This window comes from Maylandia zebra, linkage group LG3 (genome assembly GCF_041146795.1).
Source record: "Maylandia zebra isolate NMK-2024a linkage group LG3, Mzebra_GT3a, whole genome shotgun sequence".
Classification (NCBI taxonomy): domain Eukaryota; kingdom Metazoa; phylum Chordata; class Actinopteri; order Cichliformes; family Cichlidae; genus Maylandia; species Maylandia zebra.
In genome coordinates, this window is record NC_135169.1 from 923,418 (window position 1) to 942,226 (window position 18,809).

Sequence of the window (18,809 nt, forward strand, 5' to 3'; positions counted from 1 at the left end):
TATTTTCTTTGATTTAACTGAACCTAGGACTGTTGCTTCACACCAGACTCATCTACGTACTGCTACTAGCATCGTAGCCCCGCAGAACTGTTTATTTCAGCCCTTAGACTCTAAGGTTTTCCAGTCTGAGCTCAGCCACACACCGTTAGCATCATCAGCTCTAGATGTGACGGTGCATGCTGAGAAACACATACCCACTGAAACTGTGTATTCAAGGCCTGCTAAGGTTAAGAGTCGCAGGATTTCATCCGCTATACATAGACTGGCAAAAGATTTTAGTTTGAGCACTGCAGAGCTGTTTGCACAGGTTAACTTTTCTGTTCCCCGGTCAGGTCGGTTTAACTCTGTGCGCCATGCTTTTCGGCCAGGTTTCATGGACTCTATGTGCACTACGTCTCGGGCTACGTCCTGTACGACTGTGAGTAGTGTGGTTCCACATCCAGATTATCCGGACGCTGCTTGTGTGAGTTTTCCTGTACCTGTGGCTGCTCCTGGACTCACTCTTTCTAAAACTGCTAATCATGACATGGACAACTTAAGTACAGCAGCGTTGCTGGCACCAGCGCACCATGAGTCGCGGTTTGCTGACACTGTGTTTGGCCCCACCAACTTGGTTCACCCAGTGACTGTTTCTGTTCCTGTGCTTCGCTCTCCGCCTCCAGTTCCTGTAACCAGGGCAGCGCGGGCCCAGCTTTCCCTTGCTCCCGTACCAGTTCTTCGGGGGAGGGTGGCTGAGGTCCAGCTGGTCCCTGCTTCTGTCCCCAGCCTGGCAGAGGCGCCGTTCGTCCCGGCACCCATACCTGCCCCTCGGGTGGGGTTGATAAGATAAGATAAGATAACCTTTATTAGTCCCACACGTGGGAAATTTGTTTTGTCACAGCAGGAAGTGGACAGTGCAAAAGTTATGACGCAAAAATTAGAATACAATAAGAATAAATACAGTACACAGCTGTACAGAATAGAATAAAATAATATACTATATACAGTAGAATAAAATAGAATAAAAATATACAATAAGATAAAAATAGAATACGAATGCTATATACAACTGAGTAAAAATACAACGATGCCAGAAAGGATTATTGCACTTAGTGTTATTGCACATGTGTGGATGTGTGTGTTTGTTCAGTTAAAGTCTTTGTTGTGGAGTCTGACAGCAGTGGGGAGGAAAGACCTGCGAAATCTCTCCGTCCCACACCGTGGGTGCCGCAGTCTCCCACTGAAGGAGCTGCTCAGTGCTGTCACAGTCTGCTGCATGGGGTGGGAGACGTTGTCCAACAGGGATGACAGCTTAGCCGCCATTCTCCTGTCACTCACCACCTCCACTGGGTCCAGAGGGCATCCTAGAACAGAGCTGGCCCTTCGGATCACCCTGTTCAGTCTCTTCCTGTCCCCAGCAGAGATGCTGCCGCCCCAGCAGACCACACCATAAAAGATAGCAGAAGCCACAACAGAGTCATAGAAGGTCTTCAGGAGTGGGCCCTCCACCCCAAACGACCTGAGTCTCTGCAGCAGGTACAACCTGCTCTGCCCTTTCCTGTAGAGGGCGTCTGAGTTATGAGTCCAGTCCAGTCTGTTGTTCAGATGAACACCAAGGTACCTGTAGCTGTCCACAGCCTCAATGTCCATACCCTGGATGTTCAGTGGTTGCAGTGGAGAATGCTTGTGCCTGCGGAAGTCTACCACCAGCTCCTTGGTTTTACTGGCGTTGATCTGGAGGTAGTTCAGCTGGCACCAGTCCACAAAGTCTTGAGTCAGTCCTCTGTACTCCTTGTCGTCCCCATCAGTGATGAGGCCGACTATTGCAGAGTCATCAGAGAACTTCTGCAGGAAGCACTGGGTGGAATTGTGGGAGAAGTCTGCAGTGTAGATGGTGAAGAGGAACGGAGCCAGAACCGTTCCCTGTGGGGCCCCCGTACTGCAGACGACCCTGTCCGACACACAGCCCTGAGTCCTCACATACTGTGGTCGGTCGGTGAGGTAGTCCAAAATCCAGGTAGTGAGGTGATGGTCCACTCCAGAGTTCTCCAGCTTGTCCTTCAGAACCGAGGGAAGAATAGTGTTGAAGGCACTGGAGAAATCAAAGAACATGATTCTCACAGTGCTTCCAGCGGTCTCCAGGTGAGCGAGGGAACGATGTAGGAGGTGAATGACGGCATCATCCGCTCCAATGCCGGGCTGGTAGGCAAACTGAAGTGGGTCCAGTGATGAGCTTGTTAGGCGCCGAAGCTGAGCCAGGACCAACCGCTCCAGGGTCTTCATGAGGTGGGATGTCAGAGCCACCGGCCTGTAGCTGTTGAGGTCCTTGGGGCGTGAAGTCTTTGGCACTGGTACAACACAGGAGGTTTTCCAGAGCTGTGGGACTCTTCCCAACCTCAGGCTCAGGTTGAAGAGGTGCTCCATCACCCCACACAGTTGGTCCGCGCAGGACCTGACGACCCTCGAGCTGATGCCATCTGGGCCCGCTGCCTTCTTGCCATTAATCCTCCTCAGTTCCCTCCTAACCTGGGTGGTTGAGAGAGACAGGCTGGAGCCTTGTGTTGAGTGTGTATTGGATGCTGTTGTTGGGGGTGGGGAGGAGTGAGCAGGGTGAATAGAGGAGGTGTGAAGTGTCTGAGGTGTCAGAGGTGGAACAGCAGCAGTGGGGGTGGGTGAGTCTGCAGCCGATGTTGTAGACTGTCTCATGGTTGAATCAAATCTGTTGAAGAAATGATTCAGTTCATTTGCCCACCTCACATCCCTCCCAGGCAGAGAGTTCTGCTGTTTGTGGCCTGAGATGGTTCTGAGGCCTCTCCAGACTTCACCAACGTTGTTTTGCTGAAGCTGGTTCTCCATCTTCTGCCTGTAGCTGTCCTTCCCATTCCTTATCAGTCCCCTCAACTCTCTCTGCACCCTTTTCAACTCCTCTTTGTCTTTGGATTTGAAGGCCCTCCTCTTCTGCTTGAGGACAGCTTTAATTTCTGGGGTAATCCAAGGTTTGTTGTTGGAGAAACACCGTACAGTCCTGGTAGGTACGGTGTTATCCACACAGAAATTAATATAGTCAGCCGGGCCCAGCACCCGTTCCTGTTCCTCGGAGGAGAGCAGCCAAGAGTCAGTCACCTGTTCAGTCACCGGTTCAACTACCTGCTGTCCCACCATCACTACAACCACAACTACAACTTGCACTTCAATCGATAGCACAGTCATTAGCCCAGTTATCGGCCCGGTTTCCTATTTTGTCTTCAGGTCAGTCTCTAGCACAGTTATCAGCTCAGTTATTAACTCCGTCATCAGCTCAGTTCATTGCTCAGCAACCCGTTCAGACACTGCCCACCTCAGCTGGAAGCTTTTGTGAACTTTCTCCGCCAGCTGGGGACTGCATGGTGCTGACACACTTTGGACAGACTGTTTGCCCTGCACAGCCCCAGCCGTTGCATCCTAAGCCGACTGCGTGCCCTGTGCCGCTACAGTTAGCATCCGCTGGGCCAGAGGTCCCCGCACCTGCTGGCTCTGCATCCGTTTCTGCTGGGGGTTCAGGAGAACCTCTCCAGCTGCTCCTCGTTTCCGCTGGGGGTTCAGGAGAACCTCTCCAGCCATTCCTCGTTTCCGCTGGGGGTTCAGGAGAACCTCTCCAGCCATTCCTCGTTTCCGCTGGGGGCTCTGGTCAGCCCGGCTAGCACCTCCTCGTCTCCGCTGGAGGGCCTCACAGAGCTTGAATCTAGGACTCTCCACCATTTGACCCTAGAACTGAAGAAGCTTCTCAGATGACGGGTGAAACATCTTCAAGCAACGTAAAGCTGGGCTTACTCTGTGCGATTTTTGGCCCATTTTCAGTTGTGCGACCGTTTTGGTGATCGGCCCAATTTTGGCCTTCATCGTGCCTCATGCATCCTGTAGTATACGTGGGGTAACAAGAAGCGATTAACACCTCACGACCAGCTCCCGATCATCAATCACTTGGTTGGGAGGTTTGAGATCCTCATGACCGTCGTGAGGGTGTCACTGCAGCTGCTCACATTGCGCACGCGCAAACACATAAACGTCGGTGAAAAAGACGGAGCAGCACGTGCAGTGCAGCGTGTGATCTGGACACAAGCGATGGAGGCACTTGTAGAACTTTGGAAAGCTTGAGAGACGGTAAGTGACGGAAGTGACGAGTAAGGTAAGCGACCCATGTTGTAGGTCACCTACAACATGGGTCGCTTGTTGTAGACGCAGAACGCCGCAGAATTGGCGGAATAAAAAAAAAAAAAAGCAAATGGTAGCATAGAGTTTAACAAAGGTTTTTCAAGCTTCAGTATTACCAAATATACTAATCAATTGTCATATAACTAACAACATCTGTTCTATCATCTCTAACACCCTGGAGGACAACGGGGAGAGTTTAGACGCTCTCCAAGATTACATCGACCGCTGTTTTCAAGATTTAGTAATGAAGAAGGCCCAGAGTACATCCTCCCCGACCAAAATTGAGACGCCATCATCGAAGAGATGTCGCCGGGAGACTCCCCCGGTACAACATCGCCTGCCGGCAAAGACATCGCAGACATCCTGGAGTCAATCGACAAGCGATTGTCCAGTTTCGATGCGAGGCTGGCCCTGGTGGAGATTTTACACCGGGAATTTAAATCTCTAAAAGAATCCCTGGAATTCAGCCAGCAGCAGGTGGAAACGCTTGCCGCTGAAAATACCACGCTACGGGAGTCGGTCAAATCTCTCACCGATAACGTGACCCAGCTAAACATTGAAAATAAAAAAATAAAAGAGTCCGTTATCGATCTACAAGCCCGTAGCATGAGAGATAATCTTGTGTTTTCTGGTATTCCAGAATCTGCCGGAGAGGACGCGGAGGCAACGGTGAAAAGCTTCATCAAAATCCACCTGAAGCTACCGGAGGACACCGTAAAGAACATCGACTTCGATAGAGTACATCGCCTGGGAGGCGTGCGGTCGCGGACCGGGAGACCACGGCCTATTGTGGCCAAATTCGGTCAATTCAAACAGAAGGAACAGGTGAAGAGTCGCGGCAGAGAGCTGAAAGGAACGGACTTCAGCGTGAACGACCAGTTCCCCAAAGAGATCCTGGAACGACGCAAGGTCCTGTTCCCAGTTCGACGTAGCTTCATCCAGAAAGGCTCCACAGCACGCACAGACTTGCAGGACACATAAGCAAGCCACGCTTGTTCATATTAGTGAATATTCACACATAGTCAGACTTATGGAGCCTCTCACCACACTTTTTTTTCCTCTCTCTCTTTCTATTTACAAACAAGTGATGTTTCCACATTCTCTCCACCTGTCTAAACGAAACACCCAGCGTACATCATTAGACATACACACACAATTATGGGCATGCTGAGGTTTGTCACATGGAATGTAAATGGAGCTGGCACCAGAGGAAAGAGGTTAAAGATATTTAACCAGCTTAAAAAACTACAGGCAGATGTTGTTTTATTACAAGAAACTCACAGACCTGTCACAGGTTTAAACGAACTTAAAACACCTGAGTTTCCTAACGTGTTTGCAGCCTGTTATAATTCTAGACAACGGGGAGTAGCAATTTTAATACATAAAAATGTTAATTTTACAGTATTCGATACAGTTATAGATCCAGAGGGTAGATTTCTAATTATTAAACTATCAATATTGAACAAAAAACTATGTATTGTAAGTATATATGGTCCAAATGTTGATGAACCCTCATTCTTCCACGGATTTTTTAGTACACTCTCTGAACACCTCGATTGCACACTCATTCTTGGCGGTGACCTCAACCTTGGACTAAATGAAGAAATCGATAGGCTCAACACAACAGGAACTCAGCGCAATTGGCAATCCACAAATATAATCAAACAGTATATGAGCGACTTTGGCCTTTGTGATGCATGGCGCTCCCTTCAACCCAACAGTAAGGAATATACTTTTTTCTCGCATGTTCATCACTCTTACTCTCGTCTGGATTATTTTCTGGTCAGCAGCTCACTGCTGTGTGACATTTCAGACACTGAGATTCATCCTATAGCTGTCAGCGATCATGCTCCTGTATCTTTAAAACTAATGCACAAGAATAATACTACGCCAAGTAAAAACTGGAGATTTAATACATCACTGCTTAAAGATGAAGACTTTATTAAATATTTTAAAAAGGAATGGACTTCATATTTAGACTTTAATGACACTCCCGGAATATCTGCTTCTGTTCTATGGGAAGCAGGGAAAGCTGTGATGAGAGGTAAAATAATTTCTTTCTCATCACACAAAAAGAAAGAAGAAAACAAAAATATTCAGGAATTAGAAAAAAACATCAAATCACTAGAAGAAGCCTACACGTGCGACCAAGATCAGGAAACATTGAACAAAATATGCAAGACAAAACTAGAATTAAATGAAACTATTAATAAAAAAACACAATTCCTTATACAAAGACTTCGCTTGCAGAATTTTGAACACAGTAACAAATCAGGTCGATTTCTAGCTAACCAGTTAAAAATAAATAAAGAAAACACAACTACACTGAACAAAAATATAAACGCAACACTTTTGTTTTTGCTCCCATTCCCCATGGGATGGACGTAGAGACCTAAAATTCATTCCAGATACACAATATAACCATCCCTCCCAAACAGTGGTCACAAATCAGTCCAAATGTGTGGTAGTGGGCACATCTGCTATATTGAGATAATCCATCCCACCTCACAGGTGTGCCACATCAGGATGCTGATCTGACATCATGAGTAGTGCACAGGTGTACCTCAGACTGCCCACAACAAAAGGCCACCCTGGAATGTGCAGTTTTGTCTCACAGCAAAATGCCACAGATGCCACAAGCAATGAGGGAGCGTGCAATTGGCATGCTGACAGCAGGAATGTCAACATCGAAACCATAATATTATCTCTAGATGCAGAAAAAGCATTTGACAGAGTTAACTGGAAATTTTTATTCGCAACTTTACACAAATTTGGTTTTGGAAACTCTTTTATAAACTGGATAAGAATATTATACAATTCCCCAACAGCTCGTATCAGAACAAATGACCAGACATCCTCCAGCTTCTGTCTCCTGAGGGGCACCAGGCAGGGATGCCCACTCTCCCCTTCACTTTTTGCAATTTTTATCGAACCTCTAGCAGCAGCATTTAGACAGGCTACAACAATTAAGGGCATAAAATGTAAGAACATAGAACATAAAATCTGTCTCTATGCGGATGATGTGTTGCTTTTTCTGCAAAACACACAAACCAACCTCTCTGAGGTAATTACGCTAATAAACTGGTTTTCAAGAGTTTCAGATTATTCAATTAACTGGCCAAAATCTACAGTTCTCCCCATTAACTGCTCCTTCCATAATTCTTCCTCTGCCCCACTGCAATCCAGAAATATTAAATATTGAGGTATTAATGTTTCTCCTAAGCTTTCAGACTTAACTAAATTAAACCACATCCCACTTCTAAAGAAAGTAGAAGGCGATCTGACTAGATGGAAATCTTTACCCATATCACTCATGGGAATGGTCGCCACTATAAAAATGATGATCTTGCCAAAAATAAATTACTTATTTTTGATGATCCCTAACAAACCATCACAAGATTGGTTCAGATCTCTGGATTCATATATTTCCAAATTCCTTTGGAAAGATAAACCCCCACGTATCAGCTTAAAAACACTACAAAGAACCAAGGGTAGAGGAGGATTAGATCTGCCTAATTTTCACCAATACTTCTTAGCCAACAGGCTTCAGTTCATCTCAGAATGGTCAAAACATACCTTCTTAGATGAGCCCTGGCTAGATGTTGAACAGGCACTATGCATCGATCACTACGGCCGTCTTCTTCTGTTTGTCTACCACCACTATGTCCGGTTGGTTATTGTAGGGATGAACAAAAAGTATTTTACCAGCATAATATAATCTGCAGTATGATCATTGCTTTAACAATGTAACAGATAGCTTTAAGATGGCCTTAAGATGTTTATGATGATGTTAACTTTGTATTCCAGGTGCAGTTATAACTATTTTATACATATTGCATATCTGTGCTTATTTGAGTTGATGTTCAGGTTCATTAATGGTTGTGAGCTTCATCCAGTGAGAGTGTCTAGATGATCCATGTTGAGGGAAAACTAGAACATAGAAGGAATTGCAGTACATGCTTACACAACAGTTCATTTTAATATCTTTTATATGTTCATATTCTTGTATTAAGCTTTAAAGTAGGGGTTCTTGATTAAAACATTTATTTAGTAGAGGACACATACATAGTTTCAGTTGTTGCATATCAGAGTGGCTTCTGTCTCTCTGTCTGGTTAGAGGTCAGGAGCTAGTCGCGAGGTGAAACAGGGTGCAATTGTGGTTAGCACACAGACACACACTTAGTTAGAGAATCATTTATAGGTGAAAGTTTAATCATGTTTTGCTGAGGTGTCAGGATGACAAGCGAGCATCCGGCAGTGACAGGAAGCACCTGTTGTGAAGATAGGAGACAATTGTTCTTTTAAACGGTGTCAAAAGTCGTTGTGGTTTTGATTTGATCTATGTATAAAATGTATCTGTGACGTTGAAGGGGCGTCATTAAATTTAAGCCCTGACGGTATAAATATCTGTTTAATGCTTTGAGTAAGTTGAAGATCAATTGCTGTTTCCTTTGATCTTCCCACATGTGAATTAAAATCTTCGTTTGACTTCACCCGGCCGGACCAGTGTGGTTATTTTTCGATCACCTCTTGTACCCTTCCTCAATTTTTGAATCTTAACATTTGGGGGCTTCGTCCGGTGGTTGAGTAAGGGAGAAAAGTGGAGGTGTGAGTGGTGGTCCGAGGTGGTCAGACGGGCAGACTTGGCCAGTGGTCAAAAGTGAGTGGACGCACGCCGGCGCATCATATTTAAAAAGGTAAGACACTACCTGTTGAATTATTTCCAAAGTGTGTCAAATTGGGCTGTGAAAATTAAAAGTCTACTCACTGAAATTACTGGTGAATGTCTGTTTTGATTTTGAGAAGAATCTGAGGATTTAAAGCAGTTGGACTGCTGGAAAGGATTTAATGCGGTTGGACCGCGGGAAGCAGTTGGACTGCTGGAAGTGATTTTAGTAGGTTAGGGAATTTGGTTATTTTTTGGTTATAAGGTTGGACCTGCTTCAGTCTTACACTTTGTTGGGTGTTGATTGTTGTTTCAAAGTATTATAAATTATTCTAGAACGGCAGTTCGAGTCTGCTAGGAAGCGCAGTGCTCAGAGGTAACGCTTGCCAATGTCAAGGACGCTTAGACATTGTCCTCGAAGAGGGATAGTCAGTTGGTCACTGTGGAGTTTGGGGCACTCCAGAATAACTAGGAGTTAGAGTCTCCTTACCGTTTGGAACGGTATCTGCGCTTTTTTGGGCAGCAAAGGTTGGACCTTGGGTGTTGGACACTTTTAAATTGAGTTAGGGATTTTAGAAATGAGGCCAGAAACAGTTAAAGTCTTGATACTGGTTAATTGATCGCAAAAAACTCAGGGAGTTTATCGGTTACACTGTTATGTTAAATTTGTCGAAATTCGATAGGTGATAAAAGGTTTAAAATCTGTGCAGTTGTAAATATAAGACGTCTCTGTAATAAAAAAAAAATATCTCTGTGGGTTGAGTCGGCAATGCACTGACTTCCTGCTGCTATTCTTAGATGAAGAGTGTGTGTGCATGCAAATGAGGCAGCTGATGCAGAGCGCATGAGAGGACTATGCTTTCGGTTTTGTGTGCTATTCAGCTCTATAACTATTGTTTGCAAATGTGGATAAATGTCTGCGATTAAAATGCTGGCTTAGTTTATAATAACATTGTAAATATATGAATGGTGACAGCGTTTCAAAATAGAATATAAGAATTGTTTGTGTTTAAAACCAACGTTTAGGTAAGAAGATTTAAGGTGGATTTGAAGGCATAAACAAAAAATAAAAGGGTTACAGTCTGCAAGTGTTGTTAATTCATGAGCTGACTGGATGCAGAGTAAGTGGAGTGGTCATCCTGAGAGGATTGAATGATGCTCTAACTCTGTGGTCAAGTCAGACATAGGCTTTAAGCAACCATGAGCCACTAATAAGCGTGACAGATTAATGAGTATGTGTAAATTGAACTTGTTAAATAGCTTTGATAGGAGTAACTCAATGAGCACGCAATAAAGTGGACTTTTTAGGGGCAGTTTATCACTGATGCCATAAAAAGCAACTTAATTTGTGAGAGTTCAATAACAAATTTTAAAGATAACCTTTGTTATTTGATAAGAGAGAGAAAAATTCAGGTTACATATAGTAAATAAATAAGGGAATGTTAATCTCTGCGTCATTCCACACTGAAATTTCAATTGTAGGGGATCATTTGGAGGTGAATTGTGTAGGACACGGGGAGACAGAAGAATCTCCCCATGAGTTTTCAGTGTGCATAGAAATTGAGGAGGCTGAACTGGAAGCCTGCCTGGGTCGTTGTTTTTGTTTATTTGAGGGTCTGCTGGAAATTTGTGAAAACGACCACCTTGATATGTGGGAGCCTTCTCGGGCAGCGATTTTTTGTTAAACATGTGGCAGGCTGTGCAAAATGGAGAAAGCTTTGACATAATGACATAAAGGTGATTTCTTGGTTTTAGATTTATTAGTACGGGATGCTTGAGGGTGTGTTGCTGTAAAGTATATAAGGGACGCGCAGCGCCGTTAACGGGTTTAAAATAAATGAAAAAAAAAAAAAAGAAAAAACACTAATCCGAGGAACTATTGGAGAGGTAAGTATACGGAGGTGAGCGCGTTGCGCCTAAGGGTTGCTGGTGTCATATATTAACACTTTGAGGGCGAATAATTTTGATTGAGTGTCAACGCTTGAGAACGCGAGGACAGCGTCTAAAGTGCTGGGTTAAACTTTGTGTGTCACCGAGCAGGGGAAGAGGAGCCAGTGGTTGCGAGAACAGCGAGACGAAGACTGAAACCGAAAGTTAAGCGTGTCTGGGTGACCTAGACCAAGAAGGTGGAGTCGACCAACGCTATTGGAAGAGGTAAGTCTGTGTTTCAGAGAATGGCTGACAGCTCGGGTGCGACACCTAGTGGGAAAAGGGGATGCAAACCTCTGAAGGATCAGCTTGAACAGCTTAAGAAAGCTATTCGTTTGGCTTCCCCTGGAGCTTTAAAAGCAGCAGAGAAAGAGTGCCGAGCGATGGAGGTTGAGGTAAGCAAACTTATTACATCCCAACAGAAAGGGCTGGGTGATAAAATAGCTCTGAGCCTGGTGTTACAAACTGAAGGAGAGAGATGTGAACAGAAATTGAAACAATTTGAAGAGGAGTCCAAGGGACATTCAGTGAACAGGAAAGCCAGAGGAGAAATTAAGGATCTAAAAGAAACTCATGCCAGGTGCTGTAAGTGGCTGCTCCTGTGGAGGGCAGCCTCTTCTTGGATGACTGAGGAGGAGGATGACACAGGAAAATCAGGAGACATGGTGAGTATAATGGAGTCTTTGAAACATCTGAAGGAGGAAAATAAAAAGCTAGAGGCCCAAGTGAAGGACTTGACTCCGAAGGTAGAAGAGGCTAACAGGAATTATACACCGAAACTATATCCTTGGCCTGAATTGGCACGTTGTGCACCACCACCACCATATGTCATGCCTGTAATGACCCTTGGAGGGGGACAAGTTCATGGTCCTGATGGACAGACTGGAGTTGTCCTTGGCAGAATAGCAGATGTTGAATATACTACTACTCCCCTGAATATCCCCGAAGAAGGGATAAGGGCAGTGGAATGTCAGTCCCAAAATGTGGGAGGGACAATGATAGCCTCAGCTGCAGATGAAGGCTCGACCTCGCCTCCCAGTTTGGTGGATAGTGGAAACATGATACGGGCCGAAGTGTCTACAGTGGAACAGCCAAAGCAGGACGGGGAGGCCAAAAGGACCCCTAGAATGAAGGACAAAATACCACAAGGAGTGATAACCAAGGGAGAACATTGGGAAGGAGAAGTGTATGGACAAATGCATGAGCCCCCACGTGCGTTAATAGAGGCATTAACGGTATTGGAGGTTATAAAGCAGAGAGTAATGCAGGGAGGGCCAGAAGAGGAGAATGAAGACCGTGCGACGTCATCAGAAGAAGAGGACGATGAGGAGGACAAAGATGGAGGACCTGAGCCCCAACCAAGTACAAGCCTAATTTTGAGGAAAAGAAGTGTGAAGAGAGACCAAGCACAGAGACAGCCCATATTTAGGAGCTCAAAGGGAAAAGGAAAGTCGAGGAAGAGTAGAAAAGTGAGTTTTGAACAAGGAGCTCCTGACCCTGGTTTAAATCTGCCTCTAATAGCAGGTCCAAAGAACGAACCAGTTTATCGCGCCTATAAGGTGAGAGATTTGGAAGCATTGGTTAAACAACTTCCACCAATAACTGAGGGAGGAGCTAGCTGGTTGAGAAGGCTGGGCGCGTTGACCGAAGGAGAAGAATTAGCGCTGGGCGATTTTCGCGCTTTGGCCGGACGTTGTATGCTGGGTGGTGGGTTAGCAGATGTAGAGCAGATAGCTCAAACAACCAGATATGCAAATGACCTACAATACCATGAGGTGCAGAATGACTTAGCAGATGCAGTCCGGGAGAAGTACCCAACTCCTAACTCTGGAGCCATTCCAAAAATTATTTGGGATCCCAAAAACACACCCAGAGAGTTTTTAGCTAAAGCAAAGGAACAATGGTTGTTAGAAACAGGAATACATCCGGGGAAGGAGGGTGAAAGTAGAGCGTGGTTTCGTTCGGCAGTGCTGGCAGGGCTGCCCAACCAGGTTGCAGTTGACTTGGAAAAGAACCCAGATTTTGCCGTTGCGGACTCGGTGCAGTGGGACAGACATGTGACCCACAGACTTCAGCAGGAACAGGATTTGGCAAACAAACAAAAGAAAGAGTTGGAGGAAGCCCAGGCGTGGCTGGTCAAGTTGCAGCTGGCAGAAGCAAAAAGCAAAGCAGGAGACAGAAAGAAAGAGGATAAAGAGAGCGCAAGGAAAATAATGGTGGCAAGGCCTCAGCCCGATCCTGTGCCTGACTGGCCAGATCAGGATCCGGGTCTCTACCCTGATGACCGTTGGCCCGCCAATGCACCAAGGCAGCGTCAACCCGTAGGGAATTGGGGGACCGGTGGACCGCAGAGAGGGCGTGGTGGATCCGTGAGGGGAGGACAAAGGGCTCGGAATCCGGGGAATCCTGGCAGTGTGTCTTGGACTGCGTGTCTGAGATGTGGAGCAGAAGGACACTGGGCCCGAGATTGCCCTGAACCGCCGCAGAACTATCAGGGGCGAGGCTATCGATCCCAGGCACGAGGAGGCCCAAGACAAAGAGCTGCTTACGGGGGAGCACATCAAGCTCCAAACCCGAATGCAGCACCAGCCGCCCAGTACCCAGTAGCTGACTGGGGCTGGGAGAGCGAGCAATACTGACGGAGCCCGGAGAAACCGAACAGCGTGGGAACGGCAGAACCCATGCTGTCGATGACCGTGGAAGGCACTGAATTGCCTTTCCTGGTGGATACTGGAGCAACATACTCAACATTGAAAGACACACCAGACAGTGCAACACTCTCCTGTCACACAGTTAATGTGGTAGGCTTTTCCGGGATTCCAATGACACTGCCATTGACGGATCCAGCATTGACAAAGCTGGGAAAACAGACTTTGAAACACCAATATGTGGTGTCCTCACAGGTGCCTGCAAATCTCATGGGCAGGGACCTGCTTGTGAAACTGGGAGCTACAATCATGTGCTCACCAGATGGACTGATTGTTACTCTGCCTGGAGGAAAAGAATTCCCGTGTCTGGGATCACCTTCAAAGACTCAATATCTAGTCCAGAACTCTGAACAACCCACTGCCGAAATCTACTGGGGGAGGCTAGTGGAAGAAGGCATTCTGAGACATTATCAGCTATGGAAACCCTGGATAATGAGCCTGGCCGTCTATTCCCCTCCGCGAGATCCTTTCCACGTTACACTCTTTTATGATAGGGAAGATAACGATATCTATCGGGAACAATTCCAGTCTGATCTTGAGGGACAGACGTGGAATGTGCAAACACATAACATTTATGTTGGACCAGAAGGTGTGGCCGCGGCTGTGAAATTTACTGATGAACAACTGCCTTGGTACAATGTGGGAGAGGATTCAGCCCCTCACATTACATTGGCGGTCCACGAGGGTCATGGGCCAAGAGATCTGGGACCAATGGTCAAGCGGGCGCTGGACAACGCAGGCTGGCAAAGCACCCAAATTCCAAATGTCTGGTATGCACCAAAATGTAAAATATATCGCATAACTTGTTTGTCCAACGATGCAGTGATCTTAGAACATAAAGAAATCTCCAGAATACATGGCAGGGAAAGAATGGATCATCCTGATGCAGTAACTGAGCTCTCAAAATTGCCTGATACTTTGTGGTCCGCAGGGCCCACAGATGTAGGTTTAGCTAACTGTTCGCCTGTCCTGTTCCAGCTGAAGTCTGACATACCAATTAACAGACCACAATATAAGCACAAAACTGAAGCAGAAGAAGGTATAGCTGAAACCATTGAAGGGCTGTGGAAGGCAGGAGTGCTTGAGCCCTCATGGTCATTTTGGAACACACCTATTTTGCCAGTGGAAAAACACGGGACAGGGAAGTACCATATGGCACATGATTTGAGAGCAATAAATGCCATCCTGAGGACTGACACTGTGCCTGTACCAAATCCCTACACGGCTCTGACCGAAATTACGGGGGACCAAAAGTGGTTCACATGTATTGACCTAGCGAATGCATTCTTTTGTCTCCCACTGCACGAGTCACTTAGAGACATTTTCTCATTCACATACAGAGGCCGGAAATTTAGGTACACACGCCTACCACAAGGCTTTGCACTCTCACCAGGAATTTTCAATCAGGTGTTGAAAGAGGCATTGTCCCCATGTCAACTGCCAGAGGGCTGTACATTAATACAGTATGTTGATGATCTTCTTATTGCAGCCCCGTCAGCAGCGGCCTGTACGGCAGCATCGCTCGTGGTGTTGAACAGATTGGCGGAGTGTGGCTTCAAAGTGAGTAAAGAAAAACTGCAGTTGGTCCGGCCAGAGGTAACATTCCTGGGCCGGGTGATCGCACACAGATCAGTGGGGTTAATGAACACACACAGAGACCAAATTCTGACACATCCAAAACCAAGAACTGTGAAGGAGTTGCTTTCCTTTCTTGGCTTGACAGGTTACAGCAGGCAGTTCATTCCGAACTATGCGGGTAAAACGGCCCCTTTAAGGGACCTGATCAAGAAAGTTGGTGTTCGAAATCTGAAGGCTGAATTGCCTTGGACGCCGGACACAGAGACAGCGTTCATTTCGCTAAAACAGGATTTGTCAAGAGCCACAGATCTGGCCACACCTAACTATGATGAGGCATTTTATCTTGATGTTTCAGAAACAAAGGGAGTTGTGAATGGTGTGTTGTTTCAGAAAAAAGGGGGAGGTAGGGATGTACTTATGTATGTTAGCATAAGATTAAATTCAACAGAAGCAAGGCATCCCACATGCACACAACACGCAGCAGGAGTAGCAAAGATAATTCAGAAAACAGCACACATAGTGAGGGAACACCCACTGAAAGTGCTTACCACACACAGTGTAGTGGCCTATGTGAACTCACAGGCATTCACAATGACTCCACTGACGCAACAAAGGTTGAGCAAAATTTTAGAGGCGCCAAATTTGATATTCACACATGAAGGAATAAATATGGCAGACCTAATGGGGTCAGGAGAACCACATGACTGTATTAAGAAAGCCCAAGTTGAAGGAAAAATCAGGGAAGACCTGAAGGCAGAGCCCATATATGGAGCTGAGGATTGGTTCACGGATGGATGCTGCCACAGAGATGAAGAAGGATTGAAAGCGGGCTATGCAGTAGTCTGTAGAGTAGGAACTGAGTTTCAGGTGAAAGAAGCAGGAAAAATTGAGGGACAACAGTCGGCCCAGAGAGCTGAAGTGATAGCCCTAACTCGAGCCCTGAGGTTGGCTAAAAACATGAGAGTGAACATCTACACTGACTCAGCATATGCGTTTGGAGCAGCTCATGTGGAACTGGCTCAATGGAAGAGAGCCGGGTTCAGAACGGCCACTAATGCACCCATCTGTCACAAAAAGGAAATGGAGGAACTGGAAAAGGCCCTGGAGGACCCAGATGAGGTAAGTATTATAAAATGCAAAGGCCACTCACAAGCAGACAGTATGGTGGCAAGAGGAAATCAGAAAGCTGATGAAGCCGCAAAGGAAGCAGCGGGCTACAAAGGACAGAGACAACTGGTGCAGGTAACCCCAGAAGAGGAGGTTAGCACTAACAGCATGGAAGAAGTTAGACAGGCTCAGGAGGAGACATCCCCAGAGGAAAAGGGGGTGTGGGAAAACAAAGGAGCCTGGCAAGATGGCGGTTTGTGGAGGGGGCCAGATGGGCGTCCCGCTTTAACGGCCAAAATGGCGGAACAGAAGGTGAATGAGGCTCACGGGCTTGGTCACGTGGGAGTGAAACAGATGGAGAGAAATTTGTGCCGATGGTGGCATCCTGATTTGAGAAGGATGATACTGGAAAAGGCCAGAACGTGCCTAATTTGTGGGGCACACAACCCAAAGCCAGCAGTAAAACCTGAAGCTGGTAAGTTTCTCATGCCAGAAAGGCCAGGAGAAGAGGTTGTGATTGATTATACCGACATGATTGATACAGGCCCAGGTGGGGTGAGGTATTTGTTGGTGTGTGTGGATGTTCTGACTGGATGGCCCGAAGCATGGGCGACCAAATGTGAAGACGCGAAAAGCGTGATTAAGTGCTTAATCAATCATTACATTCCAAGGCATGGGTTTCCCAAGAGAATTAGGTCAGACAATGGTACTCACTTCAAGAACAAAGATTTGCAAGAGGTAGAGAGGATGTTGGGAGTGCAACATAAGTTCGGGACGGTCTATCATCCTCAATCTCAAGGAAAGGTAGAGAGGATGAACCTAAATTTGAAAAACAAGTTGGCTAAAATCTGTGCGCAGACAGGGCTAAATTGGGTCGCAGCCCTGCCTATTGCTTTGATGACCATAAGATGTTCTGTTAACCAATCCACAGGTTTCACCCCTTATGAGCTGCTGACTGGGAGACAGTTTCCAGCACCCTGGACAGTGGTCCCGGTGGAGCAGCCCAGGACAAGCAACAGGTCTCATGCAGAATATTTTAATGAGTTGAAGGCTCTTGTGTCCAGCTTTACAAAACAGGTCACTTGTGAGAGACCCACGGGGAACGGAGAGGTCCCGGACGCAAAGGCAGTGTGGCTGAAGGTCATTAAGCGAAAGTGGAAGGAGCCCCGCTGGACTGGTCCGTATGAGGTGACCGCCCGGACGGCTACAGCAGTCCAGCTGAAAGGGAAAGGCGACACCTGGTACCACTGGTCGCAGTGTGCACCCGCACACGAGAGCTTGGTGGAGGAAAATTCGTCTTCAAAGAACGCAGGTGTCAAGAAACAGAGGCAGAATAAACCTCTTCACCTGTGCAACGGGCCGACCAGTAGTCTACCTGGAAGGCCGAAGAAAGAAGAGCAGCCTAGGAGGAGATCGCCGCGCCTACAGAAAGGAGTGGTAACAAATTGAGAGTTTGAAAAGGGGTGGTTCAAATAAAAAGAGTAAAAAGGGAAAGAGGAAAACAGAAACAAAGTTTTAAAATTTATGCTAAGTACAAATATACATACAACATACATACAACACAATGCCATCCCGCGAAGCGGAGATTCGTGAGGAGAAAGGACTGATTAAAATGTTGCTTGTGATTGTTAGTTTGATGACTGTGATGATATTGATGAGCTTGGGCCACCACCATTTTGTCCGTCTGTATCTGGAAGTCCCACAGGATCTTAGCTCGGTCATTCTCCACCACCCTTGGGGGCATCTCCCATTTTGACCTCGGGACTTCCAGGTTATACTCCGCACAGATGTTCCTGTACACTATGCCGGCCACTTGGTTATGGCGTTCCATGTATGCCTTGCCTGCTAGCATCTTGCACCCTGCTGTTATGTGCTGGATTGTCTCTGGGGCATCTTTACACAGCCTGCACCTGGGGTCTTGCCTGGTGTGATAGACCCCAGCCTCTATGGATCTTGTGCTCAGAGCTTGTTCTTGTGCTGCCATGATTAGTGCCTCTGTGCTGTCTTTCAGTCCAGCTTTGTCCAGCCACTGGTAGGATTTCTGGATATCAGCCACCTCCTTATATATATATATATATATATATATATGTATATATATATATATATATATATATATATATATATATATATATATATATATGTTGTGTTGGTGGATATATGACTGACTTTAATTATTAGACATTCGCACATAAATAAGTGACGTCATATTCGGTACTTTTGACAGTTCACTCTTCATCCGCTCCATCTTATTAGGGAAATGCCATATAGATAAATGTAAATTTCAAAACTCAACCCCATCATTTAATTTGTTTTTGATTGAAATTGAATATTACTTAAACTCTCTTAAATTAACTTCCAATAAAAAAGGTTTATCATTGATTGAAATTCATTCAGTAATGTTTAACGAATGACCTGTCACAACTGTCTGTCACATTCCCCTCCCCCCTTTTTTTCTCCTTTATTTATTTATCCTTCTTATTTCATTGTACTGTATATTGTTACTCTTATTTGCCTTGTATGTCTACTGTACAAACTGAACTGGAATGACTGACTGTTCGCTTTATGATTTCAATAAAGTTTGGAAAAAAAAAAACCTCTTCGGCCGCTCCCTTCTGCCGTATTTTGCGACACAATTCTCCACACCCACCGAC